The sequence below is a fragment of the Oncorhynchus gorbuscha genome, linkage group LG16, assembly GCF_021184085.1.
Source record: "Oncorhynchus gorbuscha isolate QuinsamMale2020 ecotype Even-year linkage group LG16, OgorEven_v1.0, whole genome shotgun sequence".
NCBI lineage: Eukaryota > Metazoa > Chordata > Actinopteri > Salmoniformes > Salmonidae > Oncorhynchus > Oncorhynchus gorbuscha.
The window spans coordinates 25029750-25046001 of record NC_060188.1 but is presented as its reverse complement, the minus strand read 5'-3'; positions in this window follow the sequence as shown (position 1 = coordinate 25046001).

Below are 16252 nucleotides of genomic sequence, written 5' to 3'. Positions count from 1 at the left end.
CCAGCTGTTGAATACATTAAGGAAGGTTTCCAAGGGGATGATCTCACCCTGCATCCAGAGAGGCCTCACTGGGTTTGGGGTATCTGTTGCCCCTTATCTTCCCTCCCTACCTCCCTGCTTCTCTATAATGATTTCACACGTCGCTGGTCTTGTAATAATGAAGTGTGAAGCTTCTGTGCTGCCATGGAGAAGCTGCCACGTACAACATCTCCTCATGGCCTATATACATGTAGCCAGATCCTGACATTGATGTGAGCCAAGTTTAAATTAAACATGCAAGGGCCTAGTCCACTCCACACACAAACACACATTTTTATTGGCAATTGGGAGTAGCAAGTTTTGTGGTCTGGTTTGGTTTGGAGAGGTCACTGGGGTAGACTGGTTACACAAGTTTGTTGTTGCAACTGTTGCGTTCTATGTGTTCTATAGGTAATACACTTGAGGTTGTTTGTGCGCTGTAACTGAAGACAAGGTGAAGAGAGATTGAGATGCTATGGAACAGTGTGTATGTGTGAGAGAAAAGGAGACATGACGACGTGGCTGGCGTCTCATCTGAGCCAGAGAGGCCCAGAGTCAGCCCATGCTGCTCTCCACAGTACCACGTAGCTTAAGGACGGCTGTCCTATTTTTATCGAGGGGCTGTGGATTGATGCGAAGTGACGAGGGCCGCGAGCTGCTGAGTGGGTGGGCACCCACATGCTCGGCTCCACAGGCAAACTCCCTCCACGGACAGCCCACACACACACCACACACACGCACAAACACCGACATGCATGCACACAGAGGCAAGCACACACACACATACGCACTCATGCGAGCACACACTCTCCTATCTTCATCTCTACCCCCAATGCCATCGGCCTAAAAAAGCCCTATGGTCACAATTTGCAATGTCCTCCCTGTCAACATCTTCTCTGCTCCAGTGTCAATGTGTTAGCACAAACCAGCCCCTACTACGGTATTTATCGTTTTGATACTATTTTCTTAAGTATGTGTTGCATTTTAAAAACTCTTAGAACAATACCCCAACCAGGTAACACTCGGTACGCAGCCAGTCTTACATTCAAAACCCTTCATTCATTTTGTTTGGAGACGTCTTTCACCTCACAACCATTGATCAAAATATATGTTTACTGTGAAATATAATGAGTACTTTGGTTTAATCATCAAACACAATTTAGTTATCTTAACAACCAGTTAATCCAATATAATTATTTTTTGATACAAATTGCTATTTGAATGTAGATGCTACGGTACTGTAAATTACAGTGCATTACACTGTTTTCACATTAGGCAATACACTTGTACTACCCATTAAGAGTGACTGAACATCACATTTCCATCATTGATATCCCATGTGATGATTACACCATGTGATGATTACACCATGTGATGATTACACCATGTGATGATTACACCATGTGTGATCAACGGTGTGATCATTGAAGACATCTTTCACAATGTAACAAATTAAATACATGACAGAAATATCATGTTTAACAGGTACTAGTTTGCATCACGCCTGTCTTGAGCATTTGGCCATCGAAATCGCAGTAAATATCCTTATTATTCATGCACTTGGGGAAAACCCTTTCGGTATGGTGAATCCAAGCCTGACATTGGACTGGGTTGATGTTATTTCATGCCTCACCGATGCCCTGAAGGAGGGTGGTACGTTTACGGGGATAGCAATCATACATCTTCCACCTGTATTACATTTACATTTAAGTCATTTAGCAGGATAGCAATTGGTGCATTCACATCTTCCACCTGTATAGTAATCATGTATTGTACTTTACAGTATTGTATTTCACACATGTATTGTAGTGGTCCTGTATGCGGCTCAGTTCATAAGAGTATGACATTAGCAACACTAGAGTTGTGGGTTCAATTCCCACTGGGGTCACATACCAAAATATGTTGACTGTTGCCACTTTGGATTAAAGTATCTGCTATGTAAATAATAATAGATATAATAATAATTTGGGGCGTGCTGATATTTGTCCTGTTACACAGTCTGTAATGGAAATGTGTTTTTTTGCATATTCCCAACGCCCCCTGAGATAACCGCAGGGAGTGGGGTCACGGCCAGGGTCACCATTGTACATCACCTCTGGAGCAATTAGGGTTAAGTGTGAGCTAGAAACACAAGCATTTTGCTGCACCTGGTGTAATATGCTAATCTGTGTATGCGACCAATACACTTTGATTTGAATACATCAATGTCATATTTTTTCCAAATTTACTGTGACGTAAACTCATTAGTAATCATCATTGTCGTCCATATCACACTATTTATGTTTTTTTTAAACTATTTAACTAGGCAAGTCAGTTAAGAATAAATTCTTATTTTCAATGACAGCCTAGGAACAGTGGATTAACTGCCTGTTCAGGGGCAGAATGACAGATTTGTACCTTGTCAGCTGGGGGATATGAACTTGCAACGTTTCAGTTACTAGTCCAATGCTCTAACCACTAGGCTACCAGGCCACCTACTTTAGAAACATACATTTCTATTCTCTATTGTAGTTCTCAAAATGTGGAGTAGACAAACCAGTATACATGTCAAATTTATAGGTTTTAGCAAATGTTTAAGTGATCATCAATTAAGAGCAGCCCCCCTTTATTTCCTGCAATTCTAATCATTTTGTCATGGGGTGCAGATAACTGATAACACTACCCAATTTCGAAATTGCACCTTGTACATTTTACCATTACAACTTTCAGGAGTAAGTTGAGTTCCTTTAAAAACATAATGGAAAAAAGCACTATGAAGCGCAGAGCCAGAGCTCTGACATGTATAGCATGTTACTGTGCAGACACAGTTTTCCAATTTAGGCGGTAAGTGTCCAATTGGGCTATTTGGAACCTGTATGCAGGTAGAGTATGAAGAGCCACATAATAGCAAACGTATTATAACAAAAGAGAAGAGAATCATATCAAAAGTAATGGGAGCATTGCATTGTGAAAGGCACATACTTTACACACCACAAATTTCTTGTTAACAAACTATAGTTTTGGCATGTTGGTTAGGACATCTAATTTGTGCATGACACAAGTCATTTTTCCAACAATTGTTTACAGACAGATTATTTCACTGTATCACAATTTCAGTGGGTCAGAACTTTACATACACTAAGATGACTGTGCCTTTAAACAGCTTGGAAAATTCCAGAAAATTACGTCATGACTTTATAAGCTTCTGATAGGCTAATTGACATCATTTGAGTACAAAAAAATGGTTGACATCCACAAGTCTGGTTCATCCTTGGGAGCAATTTCCAAACGCCTGAAGGTACCACATTCATCTGTACAAACGATAGTACGCAAGTATAAACACCATTGGACCACGCAGCCGTCATACCACTCAGGAAGGAGACGTGTTCTGTCTCCTAGAGATGAACATTAGTTGGTGCAAAAAGTGCAAATCAATCCCAGAATAACAGCAAAGGACCTTGTGAAGATACTGGAGGAAACAAAATAATACAAAATACAAAATAATCTATATCCACAGTAAAACGAGTCCCATAGCAACATAACCCGAAAGCCCACTCAGCAAGGAAGAAGCAACTGTGCCAAAACCGCCATAAAAAAGCCAGACTAGAGTTTGCAACTGCACATGGGGACAAAGATCGTACCTTTTGGAGAAATGTCCTCTGGGCTGATGAAACAAAAATAGAACCGTTTGACCATAATGACCATCGTTATGTTTGGAGGAAAAAGGGGGGAGGCTTGCAAGCCGAAGAACACCATCCCAACCGTGAAGCATGGGTGTGGCAGCATCATGTAGTTGGGTGCTTTGCTGCAGGAGGGACTGGTGCACTTCACAAAATAGATGGCATCATTCTACTGTGTTATTGACTTGTTAATTGTTTACTCCATGTGTAACTCTGTGTTGTCTGTTCACACTGCTATGCTTTATCTTGGCCAGGTCGCATTTGCAAATGAGAACTTGTTCTCAACTAGCCTACCTGGTTAAATAAAGGTGTAATTAAAAATTAAAAATAAAATAAATAAATAAAAACATCTCAAGACATCAGTCAGGAAGTTAAAGCTTGGTCGCAAATGGGTCTTCCAAATGGACAATGACCCCAAGCATACTTTCACAAGTTGTGGCAAAATGACAGAAGGACAACAAATTCAAGGTATTGGAGTGGCCATCACAAAGCCCTAACCTCAATCCCATAGACAATTTGTGGGCAGAACTGAAAAAGCGTGTGTGAGCAAGAAGGCCTACAAACCTGACACCAGCTCTGTCAGGAGGAGTGGGCCAAAATTCACCCAACTTATTGTGGGAAGCTTGTGGAAGGCTGGCTACCTGAAACGTTTGACCCAAGTTAAATCATTTTATGTAAATGCTACCAAATACTAATTGAGTGTATGTAAACCTTTTAGATGAAACACCAATTAAGATTGGTGAAAAAGTGACAGTATGATGTTGTGTGTTGCACTTAGTCAGTTGAAAATGTGATTCGAGTTTGAAACAACTGCCTGTTTGATGATCTGTTTTGAGTTTTGTCCTAAGAGTTCTGAAATTGAACCATATACTTGTGAAAATGTAACTAAAGCGATTAAAAAAACAGTAAAAACAACAGCCAGTTTACAACATTAGTAAATAACATACCAATGGGCTAAGTTACTCTGTTCTTTGTGGCATAGGCCTGTGGATTTAGTTTGAGATGATATACGTTAGTCATGTTATTGTGATGATCTTCAAATGTGCTTTGATATGGTATAGACGAGATTTTGGTGGAATAGTGTCATTTATCTGCAGGACAGGTGTGCCATATTGCAGGTTTGGATTGGCCACAGAAAGGCATTGCTGGTTGCTGTGTCACTCCTGTCCTGTTGCTCTGTGGTTAAGTAGCTCTTTGGTAGATCAAATGGTAGCCGAGAGCAGATAAGTTCACAGGAACGTTTAGCTGTAGGACAGTATGTGAAGATGAGAGCAGTTGTTAGTAGTTGTCGTGAGGTTGAGTCTGATGTTGTTGGCAGTCCACCCCCATCACCCCTGGAGGGACACGTCTGTCTGTCTGTCTGTGGTTCCCTCCAGCTAGCTCTTTACTCTGAATTATAGCAATTAAAACCCCACCACATGAGAGAGAGCAGAGAGAGTGATAGATCATGAATATGCAAGACTAACTGAACGCCGTCCGGGGAGACCTCTCTTAGAGTTCTGAGGTTTCCTTTCTCCAAGTCAATTGGGACGAATAAAGACCAGTTGACAGCGCTTCCCTCCCGTTTTGTGCGTGTGGCGCCCCGAACTGGTTGGTGAACTTTCATGACCTCCAGAGTGAGAGGAAACTTTTTGTCGCCGTGGCTTTGGCCTCGCTGACCGTGCCAACTGAATGCCTGCCTACCGCACCCCTATTGGGGGTCTAGGGGGAGGAAGCAGGGGGGACATTTCTAGACCTAGATAACCAAGAGGAAGAGGGCAAATATTTAGCCCTGCAACTGGAAGAGGAGGAGGGTTGGGGGGGGGGCAGAGACAGCCTTCCCAGTGCAGAGGTGTACCTGTTGGCCAAGGATCAGGCCATGTACCCCCTGTCACTCCCCTGGTGCTCCACACTCTGTATTCAGAGTCACGGATCTCATTTCTGGGGGTAATATTTCTAGCGGGCCACAGATGTGGAATTAAATTGAAGACCTGGCTTGGAATGGGGCAGAGGGTAAGTGGAAAGGGCAGGCTAGGAGAGCGGGAAGGGAAAGGTTGTGCTTATATAATGCTTAGAGGGTTTTGGTGAAGTGATTTCTGCAAATGTCACCCAAATCGTATGGTCCAGAAAAAGGCTAAAGGGTGACCATTTTCCACACTCATTGTTATACTATAATGGTTAGGAGGGTTTAAGCACCCGGAGTTGCCAGACATCAAAATATGGTGCAAAATGTGCGGTTTTATTTACAGTGCAGCCCCTGATAGTGCCAATATTTAGGTATAAGAAGCTTTGATGAATACATCCAAAGTTCCACATTAAACAAACATGACAAAAGAGACAAAATGTCAGGTTGACCAAAACGTCAGTCGTCCACTGGACACAGAACACCTATAGACAGACAAGTCCCTCATCTGAGTATGACTGGAGAAAACTACACATCGCCACACTCATCAGTTCAGTCTACGGATGCAAAAAAAAACGGTTGACATTCTGTAATGTCTCCCTGATTTACACGTTTGCCCGTGAACACACACAAGCCGACTCATTACAACGGTGATTGTCTTTGCACAGTGGATTGCTAAATGCATTTTGCTTATGTCGTGCTTTCTTCGCCAAAAAGACAGCAGCTAACAGACACAGACAGACAGGGTCACGGTGACATCTCAGCGGCTCCGCAGTTGTTTACACACACGTGCAAATATTTACCCTGATGTGTTGCACATCACGGCTTTGCTCTGCCACGGGGGGGCCTGCATCTGCCTTAAAGGTCTTAAGATTTCCATAATCTGAGTCTGAATATGTTTCCTCATGGATGAGAAGATGACCGAGTAGGAAAAGCCTCCCGAAGAAGCTAAGACAAATCAGAGGTCATTTAACCTTGCCTTCGCAATACAGAAGATATGTGCTATGAGGGTTCCATTTTCATTCATAACAAGCTGCTATCTTCATCCAGGGCTATACAGGGACCAGACGACCCTTAGACCTTCACCCTCTAACCTCTCCCAGCTAGACAGAACAGGAGAGCCCAAGGTTAAAGAGGGAGTTGGAAGAGAAGCAGGTGGGATTGATGTAGCTTCTGTCTACAGTTCCACTGCAGTGTATTGTCTGTCTGAGTCTGGCCTGTCTGTCACGTCTGCTCCCGGGCTCAGTCAACCCTGCACTACTGGTGGCCGTCACTCACACACACGCAGCGCTGCGCAGTCAGGCTCACACCACCTGTGTTGTCGGTGACGTTTTATCTGAGCTGATCTGTCCCTACAGCCTCACTCCTTCCTCGTCAACCTCTGCACTTAGCCAATGAGAGGAGGGTTTGCTCTCTGGTGAGGGGAAGTTAATCTTTCTCTCTCTCTCTGAATTTTAATAGTGGAGCATTTAACAAAGACGATTGCATTCATCAACCCTGACCTCACCGTGGGCAAACCTCTTTTAGCCCCTACAGTGCTCCGTTTTTAAAGCCAATACTTGCTTTGTGCAAGGCCTGATATTTACTTGAAGATCGCCTTCTCTGTGGGTGAGTGAATGTGTGTCTGCCTACCAGACCTTTCTCCTAGCCGCTGTTGCCTTTACATTTGTGGGAGCCTAGTTTTGTCGTCTAACGTTAACGACTGTGATGCCGCGGTTGTCTCAATTACTGCTTACTAGTTCTGATACCAACTGGTGACAAATTTTATCAGGGAAAACATCTTGTTTTCTCTCCTCCCACCTCCTTCTGGTTAATTGTTCCCCTCAGGACGTACTGTCATATGGACTGGTATCTATCGATGGCACGCAGCCCGGGCCCAGCAGTTATTAGAACTTCACACTTCACTTCGATTGGTTCATTAGATTTGAGTGGAGCCAAGTGACATGGCGGGAGACGATGATGCATTTATTATAGTCGGCTAGGCTGGCTGGGGTGAGTAAGTTCTCCAGACAGAACCCGGTTGGTTTGGTTCTTAATACATGAGGTTCTAATGCAGCACAGCTTTGAGAGGCTGGTGGTGGAGGGGAGGAGGCAGCCAGGGTTGGAGGGGCTGGGGGGCTGCTGGTAGGGGGCCAGGATGAGAGTGGGTTTATGCGTCACAGCGTGCGGGTGTGTGGCTCATATACCAGTGTATCTCTCACCTCCTGGCCTTATGAGTGAGTGACAGAGTCACAGGCCACTGCAGTCTGTCTGGCTTTTTTGTTCCCTTCACAATAGCTCTGTCTTGTCAGATATAGATACGCTTCCTGTCTGTCACTTTAACACTGATATTTTCACTTCTTTTGTTTAAATGGCTAATATACCATAGTGTTTCCATGGCCTGCGCACTCGCTTGGGGAAAGGTGTGTGAGTGTGTATGTGGCCTGTGAATTTGCTTTAGAGTGCATGCCTGTGTGTGTGTTGAGATACTGATCTGCTGACAGCTCGGCCAGTCCCTCCGATGCCCCTCCGTCTCCATAGCACTACCTCTGACACGTGCTGTATCACTCGTAGAGAGAGATAGAGATCTGAGCCGGCCTCTCTGCAGCCTGCTACCCCGCTGTCTGCTCCATAATAGAGCGGTCCCTTAAAAGGGCTTTACCACTAAACCCCACTCCCACCTTTATCTCTCTCCCCCTCTCTCTTTCTCTCTCTATATTTCTTTCTCTCTGTCTCTTCTCTCTCCCCCTCTACCTCTCTCTCCCTTTCTCTCCTCTCTCCCCATTCCCTCTCTCTCCCTCCTCCCTCCCTCTCCTTGCTCCATATACTATATACATTCTGGATAAAGAGGAGGAGATCCCCATGACTATTAGACCACTCTCTCCCCTTCTCCCCCCTCCCTCTCTCTCTCTCTCTCTCTCTCTCTCTCTCTCTCTCTCTCTCTCTCTCTCTCTCTCTCTCTCTCTCTCTCTCTCTCTCTCTCTCTCTCTCTCTCTCTCTCTCTCTCTCTCTCTCTCTCTCCCTCTCTTTCTTTCTCTCTCTCTTTTCTCGGCTGCTATTGCACATGGAGGCAATTTGCCTCAAGTGTCTACAGCTTTGTTCCTCTCATCCCTACATTGGAGTCTTCCATCCGTTCATTTTTCACATGGCATTACCCCACAGCGCTCGTATTAATCATGCTTTTTCCACTCGTTCCAGTGTTCGAACTCAACTTTTCTTCCCAGCCAATTATATCCCATGATATATATCTGTGGAAATAGGGGAGAATGGGAAAGAAGCAGCGTCTCTACGTTCCTCCGCTCCGCCTCCCGGTTTGTCTCCTCAAGGCCTGGGTCTCATCAATTGGTGGGAGATAATCAGCAGCTCCCACACCAATGGAACAGAAAGAAAAAATAGAAAAGGATGCGAGAGCGAAAGAGGGAGAAGAGCGATAGAGAGAGAGAGATTTACTCCCTCCTATCCTCCTGCCTGTCGGGGAGCACTGCGAGTAGCAGCAGCAAAAGCATGCAGGGGAATTATCTTGGCAGCGACACTAATGTGGTGACGGTTGTTGTTTCCTAAACTGATTTCCTTAATCCGCCGCTTGTTCCACACTCTGTAAAGACGGGGGCTTGTTTTTGTTATCTGGGAGGTCCCTCTAACCCCTTCCACCCACAGCCCACTAACACACACCACCCACCAGCGTTAACACCCCTCCCCTCTAACCCCTTCCACCCACCGCCCACTAACACACACCACCCACCAGCGTTAACACCTCTCCCCTCTACCTCCACCCACCGCCCCCCACTAACACACACCACCCACCAGCGTTAACACCTCTCCCCTCTAACCCCCTCCACCCACCGCCCACTAACACACACCACCCACCAGCGTTAACACCTCTCCCCTCTAACCCCTTCCACCCACCGCCCACTAACACACACCACCCACCAGCGTTAACACCTCTCCCCTCTACCTCCCCTCCACCCACCAACACACACCACCCACCAGCGTTAACACCTCTCCCCTCTAACCCCTTCCACCCACCGCCCACTAACACACACCACCCACCAGCGTTAACACCCTCCACCCACCTCCCTCCCCCTAACCCCTCCACCCACCGCCCACTAACACACACCACCCACCAGCGTTAACACCTCTCCCCTCTACCTCCCCTCCACCCACCGCCCACTAACACACACCACCCACCAGCGTTAACACCTCTCCCCTCTACCTCCCCTCCACCCACCACCCACTAACACACACCACCCACCAGCGTTAACACCTCTCCCCTCTAACCCCTCCACCCACCACCCACTAACACACACCACCCACCAGCGTTAACACCTCCCCTCCACCCACCGCCCACTAACACACACCACCCACCAGTGTTAACACCTCTCCCCTCTAACCCCTTCCACCCACCACCCACTAACACACACCACCCACCAGTGTTAACCTCTCCCCTCTAACCCCCTCCACCCACCGCCCACTAACACACACCACCCACCAGTGTTAACCCCTCTCCCCTCTAACCCCTTCCACCCACCGCCCACTAACACACACCACCCACCAGCGTTAACACCTCTCCCCTCTACCTCCCCTCCACCCACCGCCCACTAACACACACCACCCACCAGCGTTAACACCTCTCCCCTCTACCTCCCCTCCACCCACCACCCACTAACACACACCACCCACCAGCGTTAACACCTCTCCCCTCTACCTCCCCTCCACCCACCACCCACTAACACACACCACCCACCAGCGTTAACACCTCTCCCCTCTAACCCCTTCCACCCACCACCCACTAACACACACCACCCACCAGCGTTAACACCTCTCCCCTCTTCCTCCCCTCCACCCACCGCCCACTAACACACACCACCCACCAGTGTTAACACCTCTCCCCTCTAACCCCTTCCACCCACCACCCACTAACACACACCACCCACCAGTGTTAACCTCTCCCCTCTAACCCCCTCCACCCACCGCCCACTAACACACACCACCCACCAGTGTTAACCCCTCTCCCCTCTAACCCCTTCCACCCACCGCCCACTAACACACACCACCCACCAGTGTTAACCCCTCTCCCCTCTAACCCCTTCCACCCACCGCCCACTAACACACACCACCCACCAGCGTTAACACCTCTCCCTCTACCCCTCCACCCACCGCCCACTAACACCACCACCCACCAGCGCCCTACCTCCCCTCCACCCACCACCCACTAACACACACCACCCACCAGCGTTAACACCTCTCCCCTCTACCTCCCCTCCACCCACCACCCACTAACACACACCACCCACCAGCGTTAACACCTCTCCCCTCTAACCTCCTTCCACCCACCACCCACTAACACACACCACCCACCAGCGTTAACACCTCTCCCCTCTTCCTCCCCTCCACCCACCGCCCACTAACACACACCACCCACCAGTGTTAACACCTCTCCCCTCTAACCCCTCCACCCACCACCACACACCACCCACCAGCGTTAACACCTCTCCCCTCTAACCCCTTCCACCCACCACCCACTAACACACACACCCACCAGTGTTAACCTCTCCCCCTAACCCCTCCACCCACCGCCCACTAACACACACCACCCACCAGCGTTAACACCTCTCCCCTCTTCCTCCCTCCACCCACCGCCCACTAACACACACCACCCACCAGTGTTAACACCTCCCCTCTAACCCCCTCCACCCACCACCCACTAACACACACCACCCACCAGTGTTAACCTCTCCCCTCTAACCCCTTCCACCCACCACCCACTAACACACACCACCCACCAGTGTTAACCTCTCCCCTCTAACCCCTTCCACCCACTAACACACACCACCCACCAGTGTTAACCTCTCCCCTCTAACCCCTTCCACCCACCGCCCACTAACACACACCACCCACCAGTGTTAACCTCTCCCCTCTAACCCCTTCCACCCACCACCCACTAACACACACCACCCACCAGTGTTAACCTCTCCCCTCTAACCCCTTCCACCCACCGCCCACTAACACACACCACCCACCAGTGTTAACCTCTCCCCTCTAACCCCTTCCACCCACCGCCCACTAACACACCACCCACCAGTGTTAACCTAACCTTCCACCAGCCCACTAACACACACCACCCACCAGTGTTAACACCTCCCCTCTACCTCCCCTCCACCCACCACCCACTAACACACACCACCCACCAGTGTTAACACCTCTCCCCTCTACCTCCCCTCCACCCACCACCCACTAATACACACCACCCACCAGCGTTAACACCTCTCCCCTCTAACCCCTCCACCCACCACCCCTAATACACACCACCCACCCGTTAACACCTCTCCCACCTCCCCTCCACCCACCACCCACTAACACACACCACCCACCAGCGTTAACACCTCTCCCCTTCCTCCCCTCCACCCACCGCCCAACACACACCACCCACCAGCGTTAACACCTCTCCCCTCTAACCCCCTCCACCCACCGCCCACTAACACACACCACCCACCAGTGTTAACACCTCTCTCCACCCACCACCCACTAACACACACCACCCACCTAACCTCTCCCCCTACCTCCCCTCCACCCACCACCCACTAACACACACCACCCACCAGCGTTAACACCTCTCCCCTCTTCCTCCCCTCCACCCACCGCCCACTAACACACACCACCCACCAGTGTTAACACCTCTCCCCTCTAACCCCCTCCACCCACCACCACACACCACCCACCAGCGTTAACACCTCTCCCCTCTAACCCCTTCCACCCACCACCCACTAACACACACCACCCACCAGTGTTAACCTCTCCCCTCTAACCCCCTCCACCCACCGCCCACTAACACACACCACCCACCAGCGTTAACACCTCTCCCCTCTTCCTCCCCTCCACCCACCGCCCACTAACACACACCACCCACCAGTGTTAACACCTCTCCCCTCTAACCCCCTCCACCCACCACCCACTAACACACACCACCCACCAGTGTTAACCTCTCCCCTCTAACCCCTTCCACCCACCACCCACTAACACACACCACCCACCAGTGTTAACCTCTCCCCTCTAACCCCTTCCACCCACTAACACACACCACCCACCAGTGTTAACCTCTCCCCTCTAACCCCTTCCACCCACCGCCCACTAACACACACCACCCACCAGTGTTAACCTCTCCCCTCTAACCCCTTCCACCCACCACCCACTAACACACACCACCCACCAGTGTTAACCTCTCCCCTCTAACCCCTTCCACCCACCGCCCACTAACACACACCACCCACCAGTGTTAACCTCTCCCCTCTAACCCCTTCCACCCACCACCCACTAACACACACCACCCACCAGTGTTAACCTCTCCCCTCTAACCCCTTCCACCCACCGCCCACTAACACACACCACCCACCAGTGTTAACACCTCTCCCCTCTACCTCCCCTCCACCCACCACCCACTAACACACACCACCCACCAGTGTTAACACCTCTCCCCTCTACCTCCCCTCCACCCACCACCCACTAATACACACCACCCACCAGCGTTAACACCTCTCCCCCTAACCCCTCCACCCACCACCCACACACACCACCCACCAGTTAACACCTCTCCCCTCTACCTCCCCTCCACCCACCACCCACTAACACACACCACCCACCAGCGTTAACACCTCTCCCCTCTTCCTCCCCTCCACCCACCGCCCACTAACACACACCACCCACCAGCGTTAACACCTCTCCCCCTAACCCCCTCCACCCACCGCCCACTAACACACACCACCCACCAGTGTTCCAACACCACCCACCTAACCCCTCCCCTCCACCCACCACCCACTAACACACACCACCCACCAGTGTTAACACCTCTCCCCTCTACCTCCCTCCACCCACCACCCACTAACACACACCACCCACCAGTGTTAACACCTCTCCCCTCTAACCCCCTCCACCCACCACCCACTAACACACACCACCCACCAGTGTTAACACCTCTCCCCCTAACCCCTCCACCCACCGCCCACTAACACACACCACCCACCAGTGTTAACCCCTCTCCCCTCTAACCCCTTCCACCCACCGCCCACTAACACACACCACCCACCAGCGTTAACACCTCTCCCCTCTAACCCCTCCACCCACCGCCCACTAACACACACCACCCACCAGTGTTAACACCTCTCCCCCTAACCCCTCCACCCACCGCCCACTAACACACACCACCCACCACACACACCTCCCCTCCACCCACCACCCACTAACACACACCACCCACCAGCGTTAACACCTCTCCCCTCTACCTCCCTCCACCCACCACCCACTAACACACACCACCCACCAGCGTTAACACCTCTCCCCTCTAACCCCTTCCACCCACCACCCACTAACACACACCACCCACCAGCGTTAACACTCTCTTCCACCCACCACCCCTCTTCCTTCCCCTCCACCCACCGCCCACTAACACACACCACCCACCAGTGTTAACACCTCTCCCCTCTTCCTCCCCCCCTCCACCCACCACCACACACCACCCACCAGCGTTAACACCTCTCCCCTCTAACCCCTTCCACCCACCACCCACTAACACACACCACCCACCAGTGTTAACCCTCCCCCTAACCCCTCCACCCACCGCCCACTAACACACACCACCCACCAGTGTTAACACCTCTCCCCTCTTCCTCCCTCCACCCACCGCCCACTAACACACACCACCCACCAGTGTTAACACCTCTCCCCTCTAACCCCCTCCACCCACCACCCACTAACACACACCACCCACCAGTGTTAACCTCTCCCCTCTAACCCCTTCCACCCACCACCCACTAACACACACCACCCACCAGTGTTAACCTCTCCCCTCTAACCCCTTCCACCCACTAACACACACCACCCACCAGTGTTAACCTCTCCCCTCTAACCCCTTCCACCCACCGCCCACTAACACACACCACCCACCAGTGTTAACCTCTCCCCTCTAACCCCTTCCACCCACCACCCACTAACACACACCACCCACCAGTGTTAACCTCTCCCCTCTAACCCCTTCCACCCACCGCCCACTAACACACACCACCCACCAGTGTTAACCCTCCCCTCTAACCCCTTCCACCCACCACCCACTAACACACACCACCCACCAGTGTTAACCTCTCCCCTCTAACCCCTTCCACCCACCGCCCACTAACACACACCACCCACCAGTGTTAACACACTCCCCTCTACCTCCCTCCACCCACCACCCACTAACACACACCACCCACCAGTGTTAACACCTCTCCCCTCTACCTCCCCTCCACCCACCACCCACTAATACACACCACCCACCAGCGTTAACACCTCTCCCCTCTAACCCCCTCCACCCACCACCCACTAATACACACCACCCACCAGCGTTAACACCTCTCCCCTCTACCTCCCCTCCACCCACCACCCACTAACACACACCACCCACCAGCGTTAACACCTCTCCCTCTTCCTCCCCTCCACCCACCGCCCACTAACACACACCACCCACCAGCGTTAACACCTCTCCCTCTCCCCTCCACCCACCGCCCACTAACACACACCACCCACCAGTGTTAACCCTTCCCCTCTAACCCCTCCACCCACCACCCACTAACACACACCACCCACCAGTGTTAACACCTCTCCCCTCTACCTCCCCTCCACCCACCACCCACTAACACACACCACCCACCAGTGTTAACACCTCTCCCCTCTAACCCACTCCACCCACCACCCACTAACACACACCACCCACCAGTGTTAACACCTCTCCCCTCTAACCCCTCCACCCACCGCCCACTAACACACACCACCCACCAGTGTTAACCCTCTCCCTCTAACCCCTTCCACCCACCGCCCACTAACACACACCACCCACCAGCGTTAACACCTCTCCCCTCTACCTCCCTCCACCCACCGCCCACTAACACACACCACCCACCAGTGTTAACACCTCTCCCCTCTACCTCCCCTCCACCCACCACCCACTAACACACACCACCCACCAGCGTTAACACCTCTCCCCTCTACCTCCCCTCCACCCACCACCCACTAACACACACCACCCACCAGCGTTAACACCTCTCCCCTCTAACCCCTTCCACCCACCACCCACTAACACACACCACCCACCAGCGTTAACACCTCTCCCCTCTTCCTCCCCTCCACCCACCGCCCACTAACACACACCACCCACCAGTGTTAACACCTCCCCTCTAACCCCTTCCACCCACCACCCACTAACACACACCACCCACCAGCGTTAACACCTCTCCCCTCTTCCTCCCCTCCACCCACCACCCACTAACACACACCACCCACCAGCGTTAACACCTCTCCCCTCTAACCCCTTCCACCCACCACCCACTAACACACACCACCCACCAGTGTTAACCTCTCCCCTCTAACTCCACCCACCGCCCACTAACACACACCACCCACCAGCGTTAACACCTCTCCCCTCTAACCCCTTCCACCCACCACCCACTAACACACACCACCCACCAGCGTTAACACCTCTCCCCTCTACCTCCCCTCCACCCACTAACACACACCACCCACCAGCGTTAACACCTCTCCCTCTACCTCCCTCCACCCACCGCCCACTAACACACACCACCCACCAGCGTTAAAACCTCTCCCCTCTACCTCCCCTCCACCCACCACCCACTAACACACACCACCCACCAGCGTTAACACCTCTCCCTCTACCTCCCCTCCACCCACC